This window comes from Columba livia, chromosome 1 (assembly GCF_036013475.1).
Source record: "Columba livia isolate bColLiv1 breed racing homer chromosome 1, bColLiv1.pat.W.v2, whole genome shotgun sequence".
NCBI classification, from domain to species: Eukaryota; Metazoa; Chordata; class Aves; order Columbiformes; family Columbidae; genus Columba; species Columba livia.
The window spans coordinates 117,315,864-117,330,129 of NC_088602.1; the positions used below are offsets into that span (position 1 = coordinate 117,315,864).

The window sequence follows — 14,266 nt, forward strand, 5'->3', positions numbered from 1 at the left end:
AATTGCCTCTGAGAACTGGTACACAGATAATACTAGCTGGCAATCTGTCTCAGAATGAGCTGTTGAGAGCAGGGATGGATCAAAAACACAGAAGAAAAAAGATATAGAAACAAGGCCTTTTATTGAAAAAGCATTTTCCTAATGTCTCACCTCCAGAACTCAATTTTTCAAAGGAAAATTCACATTTTGTACCCAGAGCTTTTGTTCCTTGGGTTTCAAAACCTGAACATCTAAAATACCCTCACTGATGTTCAATTCTTCTCTGCTTCTGGAGTTGTTCTTTAGTGTATAGCAGGTGTCATCCTGCTTCAACTGAATTTTTCCTGGTTTCATCAGTCAGAACAGTACCTTTGAGCTCTCACAAGCTGGGACACCAGTACAAAAGTAGAGAATAAAGCACGATCATAGTTTGGCCACAGAAAATTCGATAGCTTAGAGCAGTATCTTTAGCCTTCACACTGGAAGTTACTAATGACAAAGTAGGAAACATGTCTAGAAGAAGGTCTTATTTGTGGTCTGTTTTCCTTCACCAAAACCAGGTTTTCATAAAGAGAGTGTTATCAACTCCATATCTTAAATTGTGTGTTGGTTTGGAAAATATTTTTTTGTCAATTTTGTAAAATCACTTAAAATTCTATTAAATTATTTTTATTTTGCTACATGATTTAGTTGTGTCATGGAAGTACTAGGAAGTATCACTGTGTATGAAGTGGTACAAATAAATAGTGGGGCACTGAAATGTGAGTAGAAAGTACTTGGACTTAAGAAGGAAAATCAAATATTCAAAGATCTGTTAAGTAGCTGCCACTTTTCACTAGATCATATTGCAATGTCACTTGCAACTGTAATTATCATTACTTTGGCATTCTCTGGCCTCAGATATGCAAATACCATTCTTACAGGAACTTTTGCAGTGTCTGTTATTTGTTTTCTGAATGAGAAAAAAAATATCTAGCAAAATAGAAATTATAAGGGTCTACCATTGCTGGTGTTGGGAATGTTGTTTAAAATATCTCAACGTCCACTACGAAAATGAAAATGGCACTGTTGGCAATAAAGCTGCTTCTTTGTCTTAGAGTACTGTAGTGGAAGACAGACCAATAATCCTTGAAAAGAGTCTTGCTATTGTTTGTAATAAATGCAGAAAATGTGAAGGGAATGGAAGTTGTTCTGCTATGTGTCTTAATAACAAAAGTCCTCTTTATCCATAAGCTTTTTTTTGTGCAGTTAGTAATTAGCAGTTTCTTATGCTGAGAACGAATTGCTTCTTTCTGACTTCTAACCAGTCTAATTAAACCCAGTCATTAATGTAAAGACTCTGTATGAAAGAGAAGCTTCATACCTGATCAAACAATTATTTTGTAAGGTGCTGATCCTCTTACTACTATTCAGGATATTTTTTGGTTGATTGGAGATGTGACAATGGCACAGCATATTAACAAAGTAATGGAGATGAATGGATATGAAGTTTAAAATTATATTTCTGCTCCGTTACTTCAGTGCAAACTATGCAAAAACTGTCTTGTAGTGATGACAGGAAATATTTGTAAAATTAGCATGTAGTTCTCATTGCTTCCAAGGGAGCTATCAAGTTTTTAATGAAAAAAAAACAGTAATTTGAAATTTCACAGTATATCAGTCATGATTGCGCAACTTTTATGGCTTGTTCATTTCCCTGAAAAGAGAAAAACTGATATAACCATTTGTTTTCTGCATATACAGAAAGTATATGCAGAAGTAGATTGTTCTACAGAAGTAGATTGTTCATAGATATATTTCCTACGTTATTGAAATTGTTTTGCTGTCAGTCAAGAAGACTACTTGAGCAGTGAGGTTTTTCTCCATGTCAGTAGGGCTGTCAGTCGGGACTCCAGGACTGCTGAGGCAGGTTATGAGTGGGCAGGAATTAACACTGAGTTTTGTCTGGAGCGTGTGTAGTAGTTGGATTTTGTGAGGTGCTATAATAGACAGGCTGACTGAAATGGGAAGTCTTAACTTATGGTGAAATTCGATGAAAATATAATTGTCAGAAGAGAGTGACCACTGCCCATGGTTTGTACATAGGAAAGGATTACCAGTCCTTTCAGGGTTTCTGCACAAGCAGCAGACTCTCCATACAGCACAAGGTGTCTCTTTGGGTGCATGTTATCCAAAAAGAGAGGAAAATGAGAGAAAAGAGGTGGGATCTGCACCTGCAGAGGGAAATGGCCTATGCACAACTGGTCTGAAATATCTGTTATCTACTTAGTACATATCAGCAGCAGGGTTGCATGTCCTATAGCTCCCAGCTTCCCCATGTGTAAGCTTGTGCCAGCTGCGTATGTCTAGCCTCTGGTAGCTAAGGTGTTGACATAAGCTTTCAGAAGTATTTTAGGTTCTCTTTCAAGTTAATGAAAAAACTCACACAAGCAAAGGGAATGATACACAGATTTAGACACTGTGCTTATCTTTGATAGGGTAAAACAGCTAAATGCCTAAGCAATACTGTGAACAACCAAAACAGAAACCTAAAGGAGGATATAATCTTTATGCTTTATGCATTAATCAAATACCAGTCAGTAGGGACTGGGAAAGGATTTACTCTGTGAGCAAAAATACCCCTCTGTTCTGTAGACTTGATTATTGGACCTTCATACAAAACATCTGTAACTGGTCACTGTCAGGCCTGGTGGTGTTAGATAGAAAAGCCATGGGGCTAGATCTTGATAGGTTACAACTGTTTTTATACTTTCTGATAAAAGAAAAATAAATGCATTGCAAGCGACAAGATGAGAAAAACAACACCTTGACTTTATTTTTGGCAACTAATTGGGGATTTTTATTCAGTAAAGTAACAGCAGTGAACAAAGTTATGATGCCTGTTTTTTGTTTTGTTTTAGTTTTTGGTTTTTTTTTTTTTTTTTTTTTTTTTAGGCTGTCTGATCCTGTTGTCTGCCCATATCAAGGGCAACAGATTTCCCAACCGGCGATATCTTGTCAGCTGTGCATGTACATTATTTCCACATTCTGAATCCAGTCTAGAATAATCCTTTGAAATGCAGGAAAGGATCAGAATAAGTATTGCTTAGAGAGGGCAAATGAAGTATTCAAAAGCTAAGAACTCACCAAAAATAAAGATGACAAATCTGTGTCCTTTTTGAAGAAGCCCCAGTGCTGCTGAAAGTGAGGAAAGGGCGAGCTGGAAGAGTACGAAAGAGCAGACTACAACCTGCTCAGCATTTCCAAAACCACAGAAAGAGTGAAATATGCTGCTGAGACCAGACACTGGCCAGTAACTTAGGACACCCACTTGTTTTATGAGAGGTCCAGATTTACATCTGTCCCATCCTATTTCCTTCATTTTACATAAATGCCATAGCTCAGGGACTTTTTGCTATTTTGTGATTAGACCTGTGCCTCTGAAAATATTTCTATTCTGCATGTGGAAAATCTTAGCCTTTCCTGATTATTTATCTTTTTTTTTTTTTTTTTTGGTGGGGCAGAGAGTAAGGCATGTAAATAAAATTAGACAATTTCTTCACAAAATCTTTTTAGTTTTGATAGACTGATGTTTTCTGAAAGAATAATTATCTGTTAGAAAATTCCGTGTATAAGAATAGGTAGTTCTGTCAGAAATTATGAAAATTTAAGTGGATCAAGTAGATGAAATTCTGTTGAAGATTCATGCTGAAGCAATGCATGGGTTGCCAGATATCAGTGTGAAACACTGTAGTAGTAATACCATGTACTGTACTCTTTACAGATCAAACATGGGTGGAGAAGAGTTAGAGCCTAATCCCAAGTTCCCACCAGTAAATGGTGAGTTTCTGCTCATTGTGTTAGTAAATGTTCCCAAAGAAACAGCTTAAAAAATATTTAGCCTTCACATTGCCCCAGTTCCTTCTAATTATAATCCAATATCAGATGATAGCTTGCGCCAACAATATTATCTGAAACAAAAAATGGAAAAATAGGTTTTAAATTATAGTTATCAATCTTGCAGTCTCATCTCTATGAATTATGTCCTAACTGGGTTTCTATACTGTAAGATAGGAATGCACCTTCTTTGTAGAAAGAGTATCTTGACCTTCCAATTTTTGAAAGAGATTCCGTAACTAAAGGATCACTTGGTATATTGACTATTTGGTTTCATATATGCTGTTTGGCTGCATTAGTCATGGGGCATATTTATGTTCATAACTAGGTACACCTCATAAACTTGGATTTCCAGGGCAAACACCCTTAATTAAAATATGACGATAATTTTCTTCTATATTTTGCTGTTTATTTCCAATCTGCTTTTTTTGGGGGTCCAACATTTCTGCCATCCTGGCTTTTGGAATATGTATACACAAAACACAGAAGAAGAGTGAGACTGCCAAAACAAATTCATCTGAAAATTAAAGCAGACATTTCTAGATCTCTTCTAAAATATTAGTTTGTCATTTCTAGTCACACTTTCACTGCTTAAAAACAGTGGAATGCATAGATATTATGAGGAAATCAAACTGCATGAGATACTTCTAACACTGTAGATTCTATTGGAAGTCAAGTATTTATGTCATAGGGCTGCAGTAGAAACCGCAGTAAGTGCAGTAAGAATGTGTCCCAGAAGACATCCTCTGCAAAACAAAACCAGAGAAAAATGATTAGAAAATGAAGCTCCTTATGAGCTCAATTAAGAGACTACTTTCATTTTGCAAACCTCGTCTCCCTGGCCAGCCTAACTGATGGAAACACCTTCCTCCAGAGGGCAATTCAGAGCATGTAAATCTAGATTCTCACTCAGCAGAGGTTTGTCAGGCTAAAAGACAGGCAGTAATCTTAGTAAGAAAAATCATGTGGAACAACAGTCCTCATGGGAAAAATCATTTTGGCACATGGTTCTGCAGTCTATACTAAACTGAGTAGGACTTGCTCCAAAGAGTAAAGTCTCAGGAGTGCTCAGTGTCACTGTGTTTAAAAGTTGCAGAGTTGTATACTAACATTCAGGTCCTTCATCACTCTTAATCACTTATCATTTCCAGCTCTGCTGAGTAACTCAGTGCACGTTTCCAGCTTCAAGTTTCTGCTGGAGTGTTCCAGTCTCCAGCAGGTCAGTTAATGTAGTTTGTATTCTAGCATTCAGAAAACTCATTGGAGGTAGGTATTTGCATTTTTAATGTCATTTTTAGTTTTTAGGGTTAGATTCTGGAACTTTAGACTTTTGTTGCAGATAATGCGGTTTATATCTCTGTGTCATGAAAGGAATCTCACCTGTAATTGAGTCTACAAATATGTTAGAAAATAGTAAATACTGTCTTCTGTTTATATAGTAATGACTTTATTGACACCAATAACATTTTTTATATGGGATAATTACAGCAACATTTAGTGGCCCCTTCCGGCAGGCTTCTTAGCCTGCTTTATTAAGGGAATTATTGCCTTCAAAGACCACGCTTTCTAATTTATTGAAGGACTGTCAGATAAAGATTTTACTATGGGGAGATTAAGAAACAGTTGTTTTGCAGGGTAAGCCAAGTGAAAGGATCTTCATATCTGTGTGACTGGTTGAATGTTCCAAATCCTTATTCTTGTATTAGTCATCATCTGAAAACCTGTATGGGCTCAGTCCAGGCATGAGAACCATTTTCATGTTGTTTTAATAATTTGGTCCATAATAAGTTGCCTGCTTATAAGGAATCCATACAGAGAGCAGTGTTGGTAGGTGCATACGATCCTGGTAGAAATGGATTACACAGCCAACTGTTACTCCAGAAAAAAAAAAAAAGAAAAAAAAAAAAGAAAAAAGAATTACTTATTTTTATTGCAAATATTAAAATAAACTGTCAGTTTATTTTAAGCTGAAGGTATAAGTAACCATGTTGTAATGCAGCATCTTTCAGCAATATCAAACCAATTTGATCAATATTGCAAAAGAGTAGAATGAAATAAGTCAATGGTCTAAAAACTGTGGCTTAAAATTAATTGTACATGGGAATTTAAACTTATTACAGAACACAACAGCTTTATGATGTATATTCCTGTAAGTAAATTTTACTGAGATAAAGTACAACATTAGCAGACATTTCTCAAGGGCAAGTTCCAAAGGCTTGAACTTAGCTGCACATAATGCTTTTGAAAATGTACACTGAATTTGGAGGGGAAAGGATGCAAAATGTGCACTCTAGTTAAAATTCAACATTATTATTACTTCATTGCCACAACTTCCTTGGGTTTAAATGTCACTTTTCAGACAAATGCAGGGAGACATTTCCCTGCCCAAAGCACTTACAGAAAGCCTATGGCCACGATCCTTCCACTGATAGCACACAGGAGGCATGTTGACTCTAAATGGAGTGTCCTTGAAGACAAAGGGTAGTTTGAGGATGAATCAATCACTTCATGAGCTGTCAGTTCAAGTACTGTGAGCCTCAGACCCCAGCTTTGCTCCTGCCAATCTCTTACTGTTACCTTCCAAGGCTTCAGGATGAGCCCAAAGTCATGCAGAGTACAGATAAAGGAGATGAGGTGAGAGACACATAAAACACAGGCAGGATTCAGCACACTCTCTAAGGACTCACTAGACTCAGCCATAATAAACTGTTATTGGTAAGAACTTGAAAAACAGAGAATTATGGGCAAGAGATGGACTGAGAAGATAATTTTGTTCTCATGGGAAATCCATTTCAAACTGTGTGTCTTTACTAAACTAAAGTAAAAGCTGAAATTCTAATTTTTTCATGGGCCCATAAGAAATTCCATAGCATCTCAGTTCAGAAAAAAATCCTGAGATTTCTTCATCTTAATAAAAATAAGTTAAAATAAGAAAAAAACATTATATAGAACACAAAAGTAAACGTAAATTTATTTTAATGTACATTAAAATGCATCAATCTAAATAAAATGAACCAAGCTTAATTAATATCATTCTTATTTTCAGTTTCATCAGAAAAACATAATGAAACAGGATACCGATCTTGAGAGGTTTGTGTTTCAATGAACGGCTGTCTCATGAGTAGTGTTTCAATAGTCCTAGGCCTTGTATCCGTCACTGGGAATCTTCTGGGTGCTTAAGCAAATACTGCAAGACATTTTCATCTCCTTTTCCAGTGCCATATTTGAACACAAGAGCTCTCTGATTCCTTACAGACTGGCCAAAGGCAAGCCTGGCTGCTCTGGGAGCAGCCCAGCCTGGACCTCTGTGGGACACAGCACAATCCTATGCTTCTTTATTCAGCTTGTGGCTTTGCAAAATCCTTTCCTAAAGACAACAACAATGCAACCAAGTGCAGCCTAGCAAAACAACTAAATACCAGTTTAACTACCCTCTTATTCCTGTATGCCTCAATGGTACTGTTCTGTGCTTACTGTGCGATATGTGCCCATGGCTTCCTGCAGAGGAGACAACGCTGCTGGTACATGCAGAAATGAAGCTCAAGACCACTTTTAATTTCTATCTTAATTTATTGTAGAAGGAGATTGGGGACATCAGCTAAATCAGCCTGTGCATATACTGCTTACTGGGTACACCTGCAGTAGTGCTTCAGTTCAAACTGGAATTGAGGTTTGGAAGTGAATCTTCTAATTTCCCCACTTTGTACACCTTGTTTTTTGTCAAGAAACTGTTCACAGCCCTTAGACTCTAATTCTCAGGTGAAATTAAAACAAAAGATTAGTCTAAATCACTCTTCAGTGGATATTCAGACACCATGACCAACGTAGATCTAATTGAAATAAAAAACCTCTGCATCCAAAGAAAAAACTAAACTGCACGTAGTTTGGATGTTAGGTCTTCAGCAGCAACTCCTGTTCTAGAAACTGGTTCTTGCAGAATGCAAGGCTCTCCTAGCAGATCTATCCTAGCAGGGAATTAAACCCACTCCCATTACAGATCTGTTGCAAGATGACAGAAATATGCACCAAATAATTTGTGTAATAGAAATTACTGTGCCAGTTTCCTAAGAAACTCATTCTCCTCAGCAGTGTTTTCTACATATTAATTCTAAAACCAGGACCAGGACACAAGAGTGGACTCCATTACAACAAAGTGGCTCTTTGGAATTACAAATTTGCTATTATGAATGACTTAGACAAGCATTAAACTGTTTCTTTGTTCTCAATATCTGGCATTTTTTTTCAGTTGGGTAAAAGCTTTTCCAAGTGGCTCTTTTTTTGCACTTAAATTAGGTATTAAGTCAACATCTTTGCTGATGACTCTCTATTCTAGTAAGATTTCTGCCATCTCCTGGTACCAATAGAGTATTCAACACATATCTGGGAGGTTGAATAATACGTAAGTGCTTGCCAAATGTCAAGTCTATATTTCTTTTGCAATAAAACAAAACAAGAAAATTCTATTTTCATATGTTTAACAGAAAAAAACCCTCTTTATGACTTTAAATATGTGTGGAAATAGCTTTTAGATATTTGTGTTTAGAAATACAATAATAGGAAAAACAGTGAACCTTATACATGGTACGTGCTCTCTCTGTAAACCTTGTCTTGCTTTTCTTAACTGATAAGCCTTTTCCTGGATAAGGTACTCATCTTCTCATGAATTCTCTGTAAAAGAAAACAGAACCTATTGTACTAGTGTAACTGTTTTCTTGCCATTGTTTGCAAGATTTTTCTTTGTAACCCCATTTGTTGTCTAAGAACTTGCAGAAGTGCAGGTGCATGAACTGGAAAAAACATAGCAGAGCTGTTGAAATCTGAGATGAGTTTGGAGGTCTAGATGAAAAAATCCTTTTCATTCGTGCACACAGAAAATAGGATATGGAAATTGGTAACACCTTGAACGTGGAAAACCACCAGCTCATTTAACAGAGCCCAATTTTATGGCAGAAATGTAATTCCGTTGCTGCATTTGTGGAAGCAAGTGTGTCTGTGATAATGATTCTGGTGTAATTACCAGGATACATCATCCCAGATCATTTTAACTGTGCAACCTTGAAATTGCAAGGCACAGTCATAAAGATCTGAGGCAACTTTCCTGAGATGCTCACCCACAGGCATTGCATTCAAGGTAGGGACAGCACATACTGAAGATAATATGCAAGTAGATATCTGCAACAGATCAGGTAGATTTCTGTCTAGAAATACCTATCAAATAACTTATATGTTGATGTGTACACTGCAGATGGCTGCAGCTGGTGGGATGGATCCCGTCTCTAAGACATGCTCCTAACTTGGGTTGTGTTGCCCAAGCAACACCACTTGTGTTCGAAGAGGCTGCAGAATTGACTGTTTAAGTTTTGACCTTAATATACAGCTAGGGAATAGTGTTTTGGAGGCCTTTCTTTGTTTATTTTATTTGAAGGGGAAGGTGTTGGTTTGTTGCTTTGGTGTCTGTTTGGTTTTGTTGTTGTTTGTTTCTTTGTTTTTAAAGGCCTTTTATCTATTTGTGTTTACAAGTTTCATACATAACTCAAACCTTCAATTTGAAATTAATCACTACTGGGCTTTGGGAAAGCACATATTGAATGTTGTCTCTGGAAGAAGCTCCAGAATAGGTAAAGCATGATGTTTGCACTAAACAGCTTTCATTCTGGTTCTAAGACAGGTGTGTGTCCTAGAAGAATCCAGCTTTACCAGATTGTCTAGTGCAGACATGAAATGAGAAACCAAAGAACCAGATACACCACCCTCCCAAAAAATAAAGTGTGTTTGAGTTGAAAGAAAAATAGCCTTTTTCTGAGTGCAATGAAACTAGTGAATGAACTGCTTTGTCAGACACAGCAAGCTGGTTGTAAGTGGGACAGAGGCAAAAAACCTCCTAAACCATAGGTAAATGTCTGAGAAACCTTAGAGCAAGAGGGCTGGGAATCATGGAAGAAGGCTGTTAAATCCAAAATAACACTTTAGTTATAAATAAAAGGAGACCAGGATCAATTTAGAGATTATTATTTGTATTTTGCCTGCTTCTTATTTGTACAACACATGTTGTATCAAAGGTCTCTCTCCAGTACTTACACCGATTTGTCTCCACTGTTGTGTCTCCCAGAACAGGTAACCTCCAAACCAGCCCAGACTAAGGACAGAGAAGCAGAAAGGAGTATTGCTAAGCCGCTACCATTTCTGAGAGGTGTGGACATAGGATCTCAGAGGGAGCCCAAGACAAACGTAGTCTTGACAGAAGGCTATGTAAGCACATGCCAAGGTAGAAACATTGGTATATGCATCATCTGCGGGGAGCTTAAATACCCATACAGAGCTGAAAAGACCCATAGATCTAGAAGGAGAGTTTAGTCAGCTTTGTGAAAAGTTTTAAAAGAAATAGTGAATAGAAATAATATAGATTACAAGACATGTCTGAGAAGTGTTATCCCAATGCTCACATGTTCCAGACCTCAAATTTTCCAGCTGAAAGATCCTCAAGATCTACCTGCTAATACATAGTAGGCTTGACCTGTGCATTTGCACTTTGCAACGGTTAAAGCCTCCCAGCTGCCATCAAGCTGAACATCCAACTCTCAGTCACTCCCCATTTCTAATCAGTCCTGCTTATGCGTTAGAAAAGCTGCATACTTCTCCCAAAGCAGAAGTCTCAGTGATGCCCAGAGAGATTTGAACAACAGAGAAAGAAGTATGGGTACAAAAAAGAGGGAAAACACGCTTGGCAAATACCACCTTAGGTATTGACTACCTGCAGGTTTTCACAGGTATAGGGAGTAGTGAACGTACACAGAACAGACTAAAACCTATACTGACATTTGATTGTTCACTTTAAAGGGGCCTGCATAGGCTCATAATAAATAAACCTTCCCAATGACAAATCATACTCCAAGGCACACACAAAGCTTACTATTCCTCCAGGAAGTGCTTGTAACCTCATGCAAGATTTTTTTTTACTTTGGCAGTGCTCTGTGCCAGTCTTTTCTCTCTGTAAGTGCACATGGAGAGTAAGTGCATCAGAGGCATAAGGGCTGTGGTGGAGCCATTGTCTGCTGCAGAAGAATAACTCCTTATGAGGCAGTCTTCCAGTTTCTGACTGAAAAGTGCACAGCAAAAGAAGCATGAAGCAATAAACTAAGAAACAAAACCCCAACAACCTTCCTTCTTCCAGACAGCCCCCTGCTATGTACTTTCTCAAAACATGTATATATTGCTTTAATTAGTACTATATTACTCATGGAAAAGCTCCATTTCTTCAGTGGGTCAATACCCCACTGCTTTCCGTCTGGCAAAGGAAGTCATTTATTAATTCAAGCTGCCCTGCAGTCTGTCACTCCTGTTCCAGTACACTTTGTTTGTGCCATTCTCCAGCTGGTACAGGCATGATGTCACTTGCTTTCAAACATGACTTTAAAATGAGAAGAGAAAATGTGAAAAGCAATTGAGTTAATGCCATGCTGAAGAGCATATTTTAAGCAAACTTCTGAAGCATTGCCTACTGTTACTTCTTCTGCAAGCAAAGGCTAACTCTGTACCTGTCTCTTGAGAGGTCTTTTTACCTTTTAGAAGTTGTAATAATTCTGCATTTCCTCATTCAAATCCTTGTAATCCCTCAGTTTGCCAAATAATTTGCTAATAATACTATGCTTAGCTTTCACGTGGTGCTTTTATCTGCTTATCTGAAAGCCCTTGGCGTCATTATCTTCTTTTATACATTTCTGTTTCCTCCTGATCACTTCTCTCTCCTAAGATCTTCTACAGACTGCAGATGGGAGTGGCAGTGTCATACAATTAGCTGCCTTAGTCATTGCTTCAGCCCTTGTACTTTATCACACAAGGGAAACGAAGCAACCTAGTGCCTATAGTGCACCACATAGCCCCATCTGCCTTCACTGGTGGGGAATCAGACGTGTGAGGTCGTCCTGTGGCACCGGCGGCTTTCACCAGAACTGCGCTGTGCAGTCTGTTTTCTGAAGAGATTTCATTTCACTATCTCCCAAGCTACTGATACCAGCTTGTCACTGCAATCTGTCATTTTTATGTGGATGTTATAATCTCACTGAAACTTCATCTTACCAGCCCTCTGATACTGTCTGTAATACCTGTGGAAGGAACATCTTCAAGAAATCCCAAAAGGGAGATTACAATGAGAAGGCTAATGACCCTTGATGGGCCTGTACTGGATTTTCTAACTAAAAGATGGTTAAAAGGATGTATTTTTGCTCTTGATCCATTTCTGCTGTTGTCACTATCTATGTGGTGCTCCTCAGTAGAATAAAACCTTAAAAGCATGAAGATGCTGAGAAGATTATAGGCTATTCCCTGTTTTCCTGTGAGCTTTTATTAAACCCTGCCTTGTCAGATGTACAGAAGAAAACAAATGGTCAGTTCTTGTCCCATGTATAGAGGCATAGATCTCCCAGTTAAATTTACCTGTGTTTTTCATGACTTTGCCCTTGTACATGAATGTGCATATACATGTGTAGGGGCTTGTGGTCAGGGGTTCCTGCTGTGGGTTAGAAGCAAAGGCTTAAAATGGCAGGAAGATTTTTGACATTTGGACCTCTACTGAAGGCTGCAAATTTGCTTTTATTTGGAGCTGCTGAGCTTATGTAGTGCTTAGACTCTTGAATGTGCTGTAGCATACAGTACTACTGATGCCTGACCCAACCAGTCTCTGTGACTGACAGCTTGGGCTTGCTCTACATGAATTTTCTCCTTCCGGGGTTTGGTCCAACTTGACCCGACCTCAGCTCGGGCTTGAATCTGAGCAGAACGGGTGATGTGAACATTTGGACTCAAACTCACATTTCATCCCACCAGTATAAAGCAAGAGAGTTTCTGCAACATGGGTCAGGCCTGTGGTGGCCAGCCAGCAGGAGAGAGAGGAGAGGTGCTCAGTGAGAAGTCTGGAAGGCCATGTCTCTGTCTGTCAGAACAGGACCTGGAGGAAATCCTTCCCAAATCCTTAAAACTATCCGACAAATCCATAGGCAAACAGTCCAAGATGATGTAGAGGTTTCTAGACTACATCTATAGCAGTGGATTAAATGCATGACACAGGAAGCAACTGGCAAAGGGTGACCCATGTCTGTATTATTGAACTCTCTCACTCTCTAACAGAGGGTGGCAACATCATATTGCCTGCTGGAAATACGCTCTGGCCTACGCTAACTCCCCAGCCATACCTGGAGATTGTCTGAGAGAATGATTTTCAAGTTTCAGTGGCTGGGAGTATCCCCTGGCACTATTTAAGCTGCTAATTCATGGTTTCCCTACGTACTCTCTCTGCTGCATTGTTTTTTTGCTGCTTATTGTATCGCATAATAATGCATAATATTTGTGTGAGAACCTTATTTCTCTGAGGAGGAACACTGTTTCCCATCTCTGTGCAGGGATTGTCATTGCTCTGGATTTGCAAAAACATTATTTTCTAAAAACTACTCTCTATGAGATTACAGTCATAGCACCCAGTCAGCAGCCTATGTACCAACAGACTTAAAGGAGATGAAGTAAAAACACAAACCACAGAGGAAATTTGAGGTGATCAGTTGTCACAGCTATAGCCTGTCTGCATATAGCCCATGCCTGATTTTTGTAAAGCGTTCTGGAAATAGAACATGGATGACAAAGATCAGCTCAAGCAGTGTCCTTCTGTTACGTTAAGATTTTGAGAGACTAACGGGAACTATGGTGTCAGGAAGCAGCTCTGTTCTTAACCAGTGCTTCTGTCAAGATAATCACTGCACTTAATAAATGGGGACTTTTCTGAGACAAAACAAGATGGGATTAGAATTATTTGCAAGGATTTTCTTCCCAGGAAAGAGCACATGGGAAGAAAATGTTACATGATTCCTGAAGAAATGAAGAGGAAGAAATTTAACTATCTTTCCTCAATATACTTGCTGAAGAAGCAGGGTTTATAAAAACAAACAAACAAACAAACAGCAATGTTTAAGGAGAAGAATCATTCCTCTCTGGGCATTTCCAAGCCCACATTGTGGCAAGTGCAGATAATTTTGAAGGGAACAAAACAATAGCTACAGTTAAAAGGATGAAAAATGCTTTCTTTTTAAGTTTGCTGAACAAAAATGTAATTGCAGAGAGCTGTGCCATTAGTTATTACAGTGTAAAATCAGATGTGAGAGGTCATTCCCTCGCACTAACAGCTCTGGGCACACTTGCTCAAAGAACTCTGTTTTCCTGCTGGGTAAATTAATTATGTGATTGTCTCTGCTTGAAGTTAACAGAGACCTACCCCTCTCCACATGAAGAGATCAAACACTCCCACGTGACTTGCAAATTACTCCCCTAAATGAGGGTCCCCGTAGAAATAATTAAGTTTCTTTAGTGTGAGATATTAATAGTATTCATTTTCAGTACAAATGTCTGGAAAGTTCTCTTCTGTTCC

The 14,266-nt window shown here is 38.4% G+C and overlaps 1 protein-coding gene across 2 annotated transcripts in view; it reads right to left on the reverse strand.

Annotated features, from left to right (window-relative positions):
* LOC135580341 (uncharacterized) overlaps window positions 1-14,266 on the reverse strand; it is a 91,816-nt gene that overhangs the window by 15,339 nt on the left and 62,211 nt on the right. Inside the window, exons 2-3 of one of the 2 annotated variants that reach the window (XR_010474874.1) lie at window positions 8,427-8,523; window positions 1,278-4,601 (exon numbers count right to left, since the gene is read on the reverse strand). The exons of the other annotated variant lie outside the window; for it this stretch is intronic. The gene's annotated coding sequence lies outside the window, so the exon portion shown is untranslated. Of the gene's footprint in view, window positions 1-1,277; window positions 4,602-8,426; window positions 8,524-14,266 lie in introns of those variants that run through there. 2 annotated transcript variants of the gene reach the window in all.